The following is a 12766-nucleotide window of genomic DNA, read 5'->3' on the forward strand; positions in this document are numbered from 1 at the left end:
AGTGATAAGAAACGATATCAAAGTTTTAGTTACTTTGTCATTAGTGATAAGAAACGATATCAAAGTTTCAGTTACGTTGTCAATAGTGATAAGAAACGATATCAAAGTTTTAGTTACTTTGTCATTAGTGATAAGAAACGATATCAAAGTTTTAGTTACGTTGTCAATAGTGATAAGAAACGATATCAAAGTTTTAGTTACTTTGTCAATAGTGATAAGAAACGATATCAAAGTTTTAGTTACGTTATCATTAGTGATAAGAAACGATATCAAAGTTTTAGTTACTTTGTCATTAGTGATAAGAAACGATATCAAATTTTAGTTACGTTGTCATTAGTGATAAGAAACGATATCAAAGTTTTAGTTACGTTGTCATTAGTGATAAGAAACGATATCAAAGTTTTAGTTACGTTGTCATTAGTGATAAGAAACGATATCAAAGTTTTAGTTACGTTGTCATTAGTGATAAGAAACGATATCAAAGTTTTAGTTACTTTGTCAATAGTGATAAGAAACGATATCAAAGTTTTAGTTACGTTGTCATTAGTGATAAGAAACGATATCAAAGTTTTAGTTACTTTGTCATTAGTGATAAGAAACGATATCAAATTTTAGTTACCTTGTCATTAGTGATAAGAAACGATATCAAAGTTTTAGTTACTTTGTCATTAGTGATAAGAAACGATATCAAAGTTTCAGTTACGTTGTCAATAGTGATAAGAAACGATATCAAAGTTTTAGTTACTTTGTCATTAGTGATAAGAAACGATATCAAAGTTTTAGTTACGTTGTCAATAGTGATAAGAAACGATATCAAAGTTTTAGTTACTTTGTCAATAGTGATAAGAAACGATATCAAAGTTTTAGTTACGTTATCATTAGTGATAAGAAACGATATCAAAGTTTTAGTTACTTTGTCATTAGTGATAAGAAACGATATCAAATTTTTAGTTACGTTGTCATTAGTGATAAGAAACGATATCAAAGTTTTAGTTACGTTGTCATTAGTGATAAGAAACGATATCAAAGTTTTAGTTACGTTGTCATTAGCGACAAAAACTCTCTATACTTCGTTACTGTTTTAGAATTCAGCGATCTCCATCTGAGAGCTAAATTCTATTCTAACTAACGAGGGATTGTGAGTATTTCAAATTGAACAAGTGTAGAATAGGATGTAATTAGGTAACACGAAAAACGGAAGTTTAAAATCTTAATTTTACTCAAGAAACGGATTCGATGCTCTTTCACAACTATTCTAAATATTAAAAATTGTTCTCACCGAAAGTTCCTCTTGTAAATAAGAATTCTCTCTATTGAAACAAACAAGCCTAGTGAATAATAATGTTACGGTCTTGGAAATGAAAAGCACTTGATTCAAGGCGGGATATTACTGAACACGTTTATACACGTAAAGCTGTAAAGAACATTTCAAAAATGACAGCCAGTCGTGTTATTCAGTTCAAATGGGCTGTACAAGCCCTGGAGGAGGCGAGTGGTATAGGCTGGATTTCTTCACTTCTTCTGGTAATTAGTTCAGAATCAGGGACGGTTATACGTGAATTCTATCGTGTAGCATTCCTTATTTATTAGTGAATTCTATTGTACAGCTTTCCTTATTTATTAGTGAATTCTAAAGTGTAGCTTTCCTTATTTATTAGTGAATTCTAAAGTGTAGCTTTCCTTATTTATTAGTGAATTCTATTGTACAGCTTTTCTTATTTATTAGTGAATTCTATTGTACAGCTTTCCTTATTTATTAGTGAATTCTATTGTACAGCTTTCCTTATTTATTAGTGAATTCTAAAGTGTAGCTTTTCATAATTATTAGTGAATTTTTTACGTACAGCTTTCCTTATTTATTAGTGAATTCTATTGTACAGCTTTCCTTATTTATTAGTGAATTCTATTGTACAGCTTTCCTTATTTATTAGTGAATTCTTTCATATAACTTTTCTTATTTATTAGTGAATTCTATCGTGTAGCTTTCCTTATTTATTAGTGAATTATATCGTGTAGCTTTCCTTATTTATTAGTGAATTCTAAAGTGTAGCTTTTTATAATTATTAGTGAATTTTTACGTACAGCTTTCCTTATTTATTAGTGAATTCTATTGTACAGCTTTCCTTTTTATTAGTTAATTCTATCGTGTAGCTTTCCTTTCTATTACTGAATTCTATCGTGTAGCTTTCCTTATTTATTAGTGAATTCTATGTTGTAGCTTTCCTTATTTATTAGTGAATTTTATCAAAGGGCCATAAACGGTCTCTTGACTGAAATAAAAATTGCCCCTAGATTATAAGAATGTATAGTTTACCTTTGTAAGAAAACTCAAAGTTGTATGATGGTAAAGAAGGTAGTCTAAAGACGATTGATATGGGTATTGAAACTTAACCTGAAGATTAGCTTATAAAATCGAAATGGTGTCCTTTATTTTAATTAAAGTTTTAATACACATAATATCTGTCTTGAGAATACATTGTTACTTCAAGTGGGTTTCTCATCATCACGAATTTTAACGATGTTTAAAGAAGGACTACCTCGTGAAACAAGTGTTTAACTTATAAAACCAGTCTTACCATTCGTGATCAATAAATAAAACTGATTTAAGCATTTTCTCACAATAATTATTATTAAAAATACTGGGTGTGTTTTCAAAGGTTTCGTTATATCGTGCCTGGTTATATCTCGTCATATTAAGCCTTTTACGTCTATAACTTCTAGCATTCAATATTAAATAAAGTAAAACCCTACGTATATTTATAGCTTAGATTAAACAGCTAGAGTTTTTTTACTTGGAAGTTTTTCGAGACTTAAAATTTCTTATTATCGTCCGATAGAGCAGAAGCTAGTGACGTAGTTATCCAGGAGACTCGTGGATTCGGGGAAATATCAAGCGTAACGAAGAATAATGGAGTCGTATGTGGTTTGGTTCGTTTACAAACTTGTCAGTAATATGAATAAATTGTGTTGGACGAGATTAGATTATCTTAAGGAAAAATGATTATCCTAACCTAAAGGCTATGTTCACATCTACATCACTTTCTAAGACCCAAGACCGTCATAATTTTAACATTTAATCAAGACTAGTGTCATGGCTAGAATGTGTCTTCCCTCCACCATAAGTTTATTTTTACTCTCTGATAGGAAGACACGTGTGTGAAATAAACCATAATGTGGGAGTATGAGTCTTGGTCATAATTTTTTTTCCACTTTCTCTTTCAGAAGTTTAAACCATCTTACAGGGGTAACACACACATAAGCTCAAGTCGTCATTTTAAACATCAACAGAGATGGTTTATTGATAGGACTGTCTTGTTTATTAGCTGTATATCAAATAACAATCCAGTGAGCTGTTGCTCAAACGTTAGCACATAAACATTCCAATCTTTCTACTTTTTAGATTATAACAACAACTACAAGGTGGTATGAACAGAACAGTTAGCTGATGGTTATAGTTGAGATTTCTGGTGTTAGCAATTAGTTGGTGGTTACACTAAACATCCCTGGTATTAGTTAGTTGCGATTCACTTCTATTGAAACAAGCAGACCTTTATTCCATGATTAGTATTATATGATCCCATTTGTATTTCGATAATCAGGGTTAGCTTATCTCTATAGGACACAGATGGTGTTCCAAACCTATCAGTTTATTGTAAGAACTTACAAACAGCCAAGTCCCGAATTTAGCAGTGATAGATGAGAGTAAACGGTTATTAAATATCGTCCACTGTTAAAGATCCGTGGAATTAACCGTCACATTATGGTGACTCTCCCGACGAAAAGTCAAGAGTGTTCGGTTATGGATTGCAACCCACGATTCGCAGATTGTAAATCGAGCGCTTTGACCACCAGGCCGTGAAATAAATTGATATTACGAAAATAATATTTTACATAGTTTTAGAAAATTTAAAAGAAATAGTAAAAAGAGTGTTACAATATTTTAAAGAAATGCTTAAATAATTTGTTAAGTGTACACTTTTCAGTAAAAGAATTCAGATAAAAAATCAAATATTAAAAACAACTTTAACCTCTACTGACAGTTTTGTGATTTCTTTAAATTTCATTACAACTTATGATATCTGACCTTGAACATTTGGTGTGAAACAAGATAATTAATAGAATAATACCTGACAGACCTCATCCAACGACGTCATTGTGGCTAGAGTAGCCGCTGTTTTATTCTCAACTAGATACGAGTAAAGATTTTCTATGTTTTTTATTAGTTTGTTTGTTTGCTTTTAATATTGGGTTAACAGTCATCAGTTCTACGCGGGAACCCGAATTCTATATCTGTAGACTTACCATTGACCCACCAGAGGACTCTAGTGAAGGAGACCATAAATAACACACACGTAAAATGAAGATCAAATCTTCCACTTTGAGCAGGATTAGTTGTCATTAACTTCACGTACGATAGTCTCCAATCAAATTATTGGTGAATGTGATCGAATGATTGATAGTGTTGGAAAGGGATGGGTTTTCCATCAAGCACGTTTAATGGATCCTATACACATTGATGTTCTAAGTAACTTTGAATGGATCCTATACATATTGATGTTCTAAGTAACTTTGAATGGATCCTATACACATTGATGTTCTAAGTAACTTTGAATGGATCCTATACATATTGATGTTCTAAGTAACTTTGAATGGATCCTATACACATTGATGTTCTAAGCAACTTTGAATGGATCCTATACACATTGATGTTCTAAGTAACTTTGAATGGATCCTATACACATTGATGTTCTAAGGAACTTTGAATGGATCCTATACACATTAATGTTCAAAGTAACTTTGAATGGATCCTATACACATTGATGTTCTAGGTAACTTTGAATGGATCCTATACACATTGATGTTCTAAGTAACTTTGAATGGATCCTATACACATTGATGTTCTAAGTAACTTTGAATGGATCCTATACACATTGATGTTCTAAAGAACTTTGAATGGATCCTATACACATTGATGTTCTGAGGAACTTTGAATAGATCCTATACACATTGATGTTCTAAGGAACTTTGAATGGATCCTATACACATTGATGTTCTAAGGAACTTTGAATCGATCCTATACACATTGATGTTCTAAGGAACTTTGAATGGATCCTATACAAATTGATGTTCTAAGGAACTTTGAATGGATCCTATACACATTGATGTTCTAAGTAACTTTGAATGGAATCTATACACATTGATGTTCTAAGTAACGTTGAATGGATCCTATACACATTGATGTTCTAAGGAACTTTGAATGGATCCTATACACATTGATGTTCTAAGGAACTTTGAATGGATCCTATACACATTGATGTTCTAAGTAACTTTAAATGGATCCTATACACATTGATGTTCTAAGTAACTTTAAATGGATCATATACACATTGATGTTCTAAGCAACTTTGAATGGATCCTATACACATTGATGTTCTAAGCAACTTTGAATGGATCCTATACACATTGATGTTCTAAGGAACTTTGAATGGATCCTATACACATTGATGTTCTAAGCAACTTTGAATGGATCCTATACACATTCATGTTCTAAGTAACTTTGAATGGATCCTATACACATTGATGTTCTAAGGAACTTTGAATGGATCCTATACACATTGATGTTCTGAGGAACTTTGAATAGATCCTATACACATTGATGTTCTAAGTAACTTTGAATGGATCCTATACACATTGATGTTCTAAGGAACTTTGAATCGATCCTATACACATTAATGTTCTAAGGAACTTTGAATGGATCCTATACACATTGATGTTCTAACTAACTTTGAATGGAATCTATACACATTGATGTTCTAAGTAACGTTGAATGGATCCGATACACATTGATGTTCTAAGGAACTTTGAATGGATCCTATACACATTGATGTTCTAAGGAACTTTGAATGGATCCTATACACATTGATGTTCTAAGGAACTTTGAATGGATCCTATACACATTGATGTTCTAAGTAACTTTAAATGGATCCTATACACATTGATGTTCTAAGCAACTTTGAATGGATCCTATACACATTGATGTTCTAAGCAACTTTGAATGGATCCTATACACATTGATGTTCTAAGGAACTTTGAATGGATCCTAAACACATTGATGTTCTAAGCAACTTTGAATGGATCCTATACACATTGATGTTCTAAGTAACTTTGAATGGATCCTATACACATTGATGTTCTAAGGAACTTTGAATGGATCCCTATACACATTGATGTTCTAAGTAACTTTGAATGGATCCCATACACATTGATGTTCTAAGCAAATTTGAATGGATCCTATACACATTGATGTTCTAAGCAACTTTGAATGGATCCTATACACATTGATGTTCTAAGGAACTTTGAATGGATCCTATACACACTGATGTTCTGAGGAACTTTGAATAGATCCTATACACATTGATGTTCTAAGGAACTTTGAATGGATCCTATACACATTGATGTTCTAAGGAACTTTGAATGGATCCCTATACACATTGATGTTCTAACTAACTTTGAATGGAATCTATACACATTGATGTTCTAAGTAACGTTGAATGGATCCGATACACATTGATGTTCTAAGGAACTTTGAATGGATCCTATACACATTGATGTTCTAAGGAACTTTGAATGGATCCTATACACATTGATGTTCTAAGGAACTTTGAATGGATCCTATACACATTGATGTTCTAAGTAACTTTAAATGGATCCTATACACATTGATGTTCTAAGTAACTTTAAATGGATCCCATACACATTGATGTTCTAAGCAACTTTGAATGGATCCTATACACATTGATGTTCTAAGCAACTTTGAATGGATCCTATACACATTGATGTTCTAAGGAACTTTGAATGGATCCTATACACATTGATGTTCTAAGCAACTTTGAATGGATCCTATACACATTGATGTTCTAAGTAACTTTGAATGGATCCTATACACATTGATGTTCTAAGGAACTTTGAATGGATCCTATACACATTGATGTTCTAAGTAACTTTGAATGGATCCTATACACATTGATGTTCTAAGCAAATTTGAATGGATCCTATACACATTGATGTTCTAAGCAAATTTGAATGGATCCTATACACATTGATGTTCTAAGGAACTTTGAATGGATCCTATACACATTGATGTTCTGAGGAACTTTGAATAGATCCTATACACATTGATGTTCTAAGTAACTTTGAATGGATCCTATACACATTGATGTTCTAAGGAACTTTGAATCGATCCTATACACATTGATGTTCTAAGGAACTTTGAATGGATCCTATACACATTGATGTTCTAAGGAACTTTGAATGGATCCTATACACATTGATGTTCTAAGTAACTTTGAATGGAATCTATACACATTGATGTTCTAAGTAACGTTGAATGGATCCGATACATTGATGTTCTAAGGAACTTTGAATGGATCCTATACACATTGATGTTCTAAGGAACTTTGAATGGATCCTATACACATTGATGTTCTAAGGAACTATGAATGGATCCTATACACATTGATGTTCTAAGTAACTTTAAATGGATCCTATACACATTGATGTTCTAATTAACTTTAAATGGATCCTATACACATTGATGTTCTAAGCAACTTTGAATGGATCCTATACACATTGATGTTCTAAGCAACTTTGAATGGATCCTATACACATTGATGTTCTAAGGAACTTTGAATGGATCCTATACACATTGATGTTCTAAGCAACTTTGAATGGATCCTATACACATTCATGTTCTAAGTAACTTTGAATGGATCCTATACACATTGATGTTCTAAGGAACTTTGAATGGATCCTATACACATTGATGTTCTAAGTAACTTTGAATGGATCCTATACACATTGATGTTCTAAGTAACTTTGAATGGATCCTATACACATTGATGTTCTAAGTAACTTTGAATGGATCCTATACACATTGATGTTCTAAGTAACTTTGAATGGATCCTATACACATTGATGTTTTAAGGAACTTTGAATGGATCCTATACACATTGATGTTCTGAGGAACTTTGAATAGATCCTATACACATTGATGTTCTAAGTAACTTTGAATGGATCCTATACACATTGATGTTCTAAGGAACTTTGAATCGATCCTGTACACATTGATGTTCTAAGGAACTTTGAATGGATCCTATACACATTGATGTTCTAAGGAACTTTGAATGGAATCTATACACATTGATGTTCTAAGTAACGTTGAATGGATCCGATACACATTGATGTTCTAAGGAACTTTGAATGGATCCTATACACATTGATGTTCTAAGGAACTTTGAATGGATCCTATACACATTGATGTTCTAAGGAACTTTGAATGGATCCTATACACATTGATGTTCTAAGTAACTTTAAATGGATCCTATACAGATTGATGTTCTAAGTAACTTTAAATGGATCCTATACACATTGATGTTCTAAGCAACTTTGAATGGATCCCATACACATTGATGTTCTAAGCAACTTTGAATGGATCCTATACACATTGATGTTCTAAGGAACTTTGAATGGATCCTATACACATTGATGTTCTAAGCAACTTTGAATGGATCCTATACACATTCATGTTCTAAGTAACTTTGAATGGATCCTATACACATTGATGTTCTAAGGAACTTTGAATGGATCCTATACACATTGATGTTCTAAGTAACTTTGAATGGATCCTATACACATTGATGTTCTAAGTAACTTTGAATGGATCCTATACACATTGATGTTCTAAGCAAATTTGAATGGATCCTATACACATTGATGTTCTAAGTAACTTTGAATGGATCCTATACACATTGATGTTCCAAGTAACTTTGAATGGATCCTATACACATTGATGTTCTAAGGAACTTTGAATGGATCCTATACACATTGATGTTCTAAGGAACTTTAAATGGATCCTATACACATTGATGTTCTAAGGAACTTTGAATGGATCCTATACACATTGATGTTCTAAGGAACTTTGAATGGATCCTATACACATTGATGTTCTAAGTAACTTTGAATGGATCCTATACACATTGATGTTCTAAGTAACTTTGAATGGATCCTATACCCATTGATGTTCTAAGGAACTTTGAATGGATCCTATACACATTGATGTTCTGAGGAACTTTGAATAGATCCTATACACATTCATGTTCTAAGTAACTTTGAATGGATCCTATACACATTGATGTTCTAAGGAACTTTGAATCGATCCTATACACATTGATGTTCTAAGGAACTTTGAATGGATCCTATACACATTGATGTTCTAAGGAACTTTGAATGGATCCTATACACATTGATGTTCTAACTAACTTTGAATGGAATCTATACACATTGATGTTCTAAGTAACGTTGAATGGATCCGATACACATTGATGTTCTAAGGAACTTTGAATGGATCCTATACACATTGATGTTCTAAGGAACTTTGAATGGATCCTATACACATTGATGTTCTAAGGAACTTTGAATGGATCCTATACACATTGATGTTCTAAGTAACTTTAAATGGATCCTATACACATTGATGTTCTAAGTAACTTTAAATGGATCCTATACACATTGATGTTCTAAGCAACTTTGAATGGATCCTATACACATTGATGTTCTAAGCAACTTTGAATGGATCCTATACACATTGATGTTCTAAGGAACTTTGAATGGATCCCATACACATTGATGTTCTAAGTAACTTTGAATGGATCCTATACACATTGATGTTCTAAGGAACTTTGAATGGATCCTATACACATTGATGTTCTGAGGAACTTTGAATAGATCCCATACACATTGATGTTCTAAGTAACTTTAATGGATCCTATACACATTGATGTTCTAAGGAACTTTGAATCGATCCTATACACATTGATGTTCTAAGGAACTTTGAATGGATCCTATACACATTGATGTTCTAAGGAACTTTGAATGGATCCTATACACATTGATGTTCTAAGTAACTTTGAATGGAATCTATACACATTGATGTTCTAAGTAACGTTGAATGGATCCGATACACATTGATGTTCTAAGGAACTTTGAATGGATCCTATACACATTGATGTTCTAAGGAACTTTGAATGGATCCTATACACATTGATGTTCTAAGGAACTTTGAATGGATCCCATACACATTGATGTTCTAAGTAACTTTAAATGGATCCTATACACATTGATGTTCTAATTAACTTTAAATGGATCCTATACACATTGATGTTCTAAGCAACTTTGAATGGATCCTATACACATTGATGTTCTAAGCAACTTTGAATGGATCCTATACACATTGATGTTCTAAGGAACTTTGAATGGATCCTATACACATTGATGTTCTAAGCAACTTTGAATGGATCCTATACACATTCATGTTCTAAGTAACTTTGAATGGATCCTATACACATTGATGTTCTAAGGAACTTTGAATGGATCATATACACATTGATGTTCTAAGTAACTTTGAATGGATCCTATACACATTGATGTTCTAAGTAACTTTGAATGGATCCTATACACATTGATGTTCTAAGCAAATTTGAATGGATCCTATACACATTGATGTTCTAAGCAAATTTGAATGGATCCTATACACATTGATGTTCTAAGTAACTTTGAATGGATCCTATACACATTGATGTTCTAAGTAACTTTGAATGGATCCTATACACATTGATGTTCTAAGGAACTTTGAATGGATCCTATACACATTGATGTTCTAAGGAACTTTAAATGGATCCTATACACATTGATGTTCTAATGAACTTTGAATGGATCCTATACACATTGATGTTCTAAGGAACTTTGAATGGATCCTATACACATTGATGTTCTAAGTAACTTTGAATGGATCCTATACACATTGATGTTCTAAGTAACTTTGAATGGATCCTATACACATTGATGTTCTAAGGAACTTTGAATGGATCCTATACACATTGATGTTCTGAGGAACTTTGAATAGATCCTATACACATTGATGTTCTAAGTAACTTTGAATGGATCCTATACACATTGATGTTCTAAGGAACTTTGAATCGATCCTATACACATTGATGTTCTAAGGAACTTTGAATGGATCCTATACACATTGATGTTCTAAGGAACTTTGAATGGATCCTATACACATTGATGTTCTAACTAACTTTGAATGGAATCTATACACATTGATGTTCTAAGTAACGTTGAATGGATCCGATACACATTGATGTTCTAAGGAACTTTGAATGGATCCTGTACACATTGATGTTCTAAGGAACTTTGAATGGATCCTATACACATTGATGTTCTAAGGAACTTTGAATGGATCCTATACACATTGATGTTCTAAGTAACTTTAAATGGATCCCTATACACATTGATGTTCTAAGTAACTTTAAATGGATCCTATACACATTGATGTTCTAAGCAACTTTGAATGGATCCTATACACATTGATGTTCTAAGCAACTTTGAATGGATCCTATACACATTGATGTTCTAAGGAACTTTGAATGGATCCTATACACATTGATGTTCTAAGAAACTTTGAATGGATCCTATACACATTGATGTTCTAAGTAACTTTTAATGGATCCTATACACATTGATTTTCTAAGGAACTTTGAATGGATCCTATACACATTGATGTTCTAAGTAACTTTGAATGGATCCTATACACATTGATGTTCTAAGTAACTTTGAATGGATCCTATACACATTGATGTTCTAAGCAAATTTGAATGGATTCTATACACATTGATGTTATAAGCAAATTTGAATGGATCCTATACACATTGATGTTCTAAGTAACTTTAAATGGATCCTATACACATTGATGTTCTAAGTAACTTTGAATGGATCCTATACACATTGATGTTCTAAGGAACTTTGAATGGATCCTATACACATTGATGTTCTAAGGAACTTTAAATGGATCCTATACACATTAATGTTCTAAGGAACTTTGAATGGATCCTATACACATTGATGTTCTAAGGAACTTTGAATGGATCCTATACACATTGATGTTCTAAGTAACTTTGAATGGAATCTATACACATTGATGTTCTAAGTAACTTTGAATGGATCCTATACACATTGATGTTCTAAGGAACTTTGAATGGATCCTATACACATTGATGTTCTAAGGAACTTTGAATGGATCCTATACACATTGATGTTCTAACTAACTTTGAGTGGATCCTATACACATTGATGTTCTAAGTAACTTTGAATGGATCCTATACACATTGATGTTCTAAGTAACTTTGAATGGATCCTATACACATTGATTTTCAAAGCAACTTACTTTATCATTTTCCTGGTAATAAACGAATCAGAAACCACAACATTTCGTCTTTAATTAAACACTTTACAAGTTTTGTAATTCCTTGATGAACAGAGACTGTCACGTATTATCTATATAATATAGACAATAAGAAATGTTGATATACAAACGCTGCTAACAAAATGTTTCTATAATAATATGGACAAGAAATGTGGATATACAAACGCTGCTAACAAAACGTTTCTATAATAATATAGACAATAAGAAATGTGGATATACAAACGCTGCTAACAAAACGTTTCTATAATAATATAGACAATAAGAAATGTGGATATACAAACGCTGCTAACAAAACGTTTCTATAATAATATAGACAATAAGAAATGTGGATATACAAACGCTGCTAACAAAACGTTTCTATTATAATATAGATAATAAGAAATATGGATATACAAACGTTTCCAGGAACATTTATGTTGAATCCTGTTCTCGTCCGGTTTG

The sequence above is a fragment of the Tachypleus tridentatus genome, chromosome 12 (assembly GCF_004210375.1).
Source record: "Tachypleus tridentatus isolate NWPU-2018 chromosome 12, ASM421037v1, whole genome shotgun sequence".
In the NCBI taxonomy this organism is placed as follows: Eukaryota; Metazoa; Arthropoda; class Merostomata; order Xiphosura; family Limulidae; genus Tachypleus; species Tachypleus tridentatus.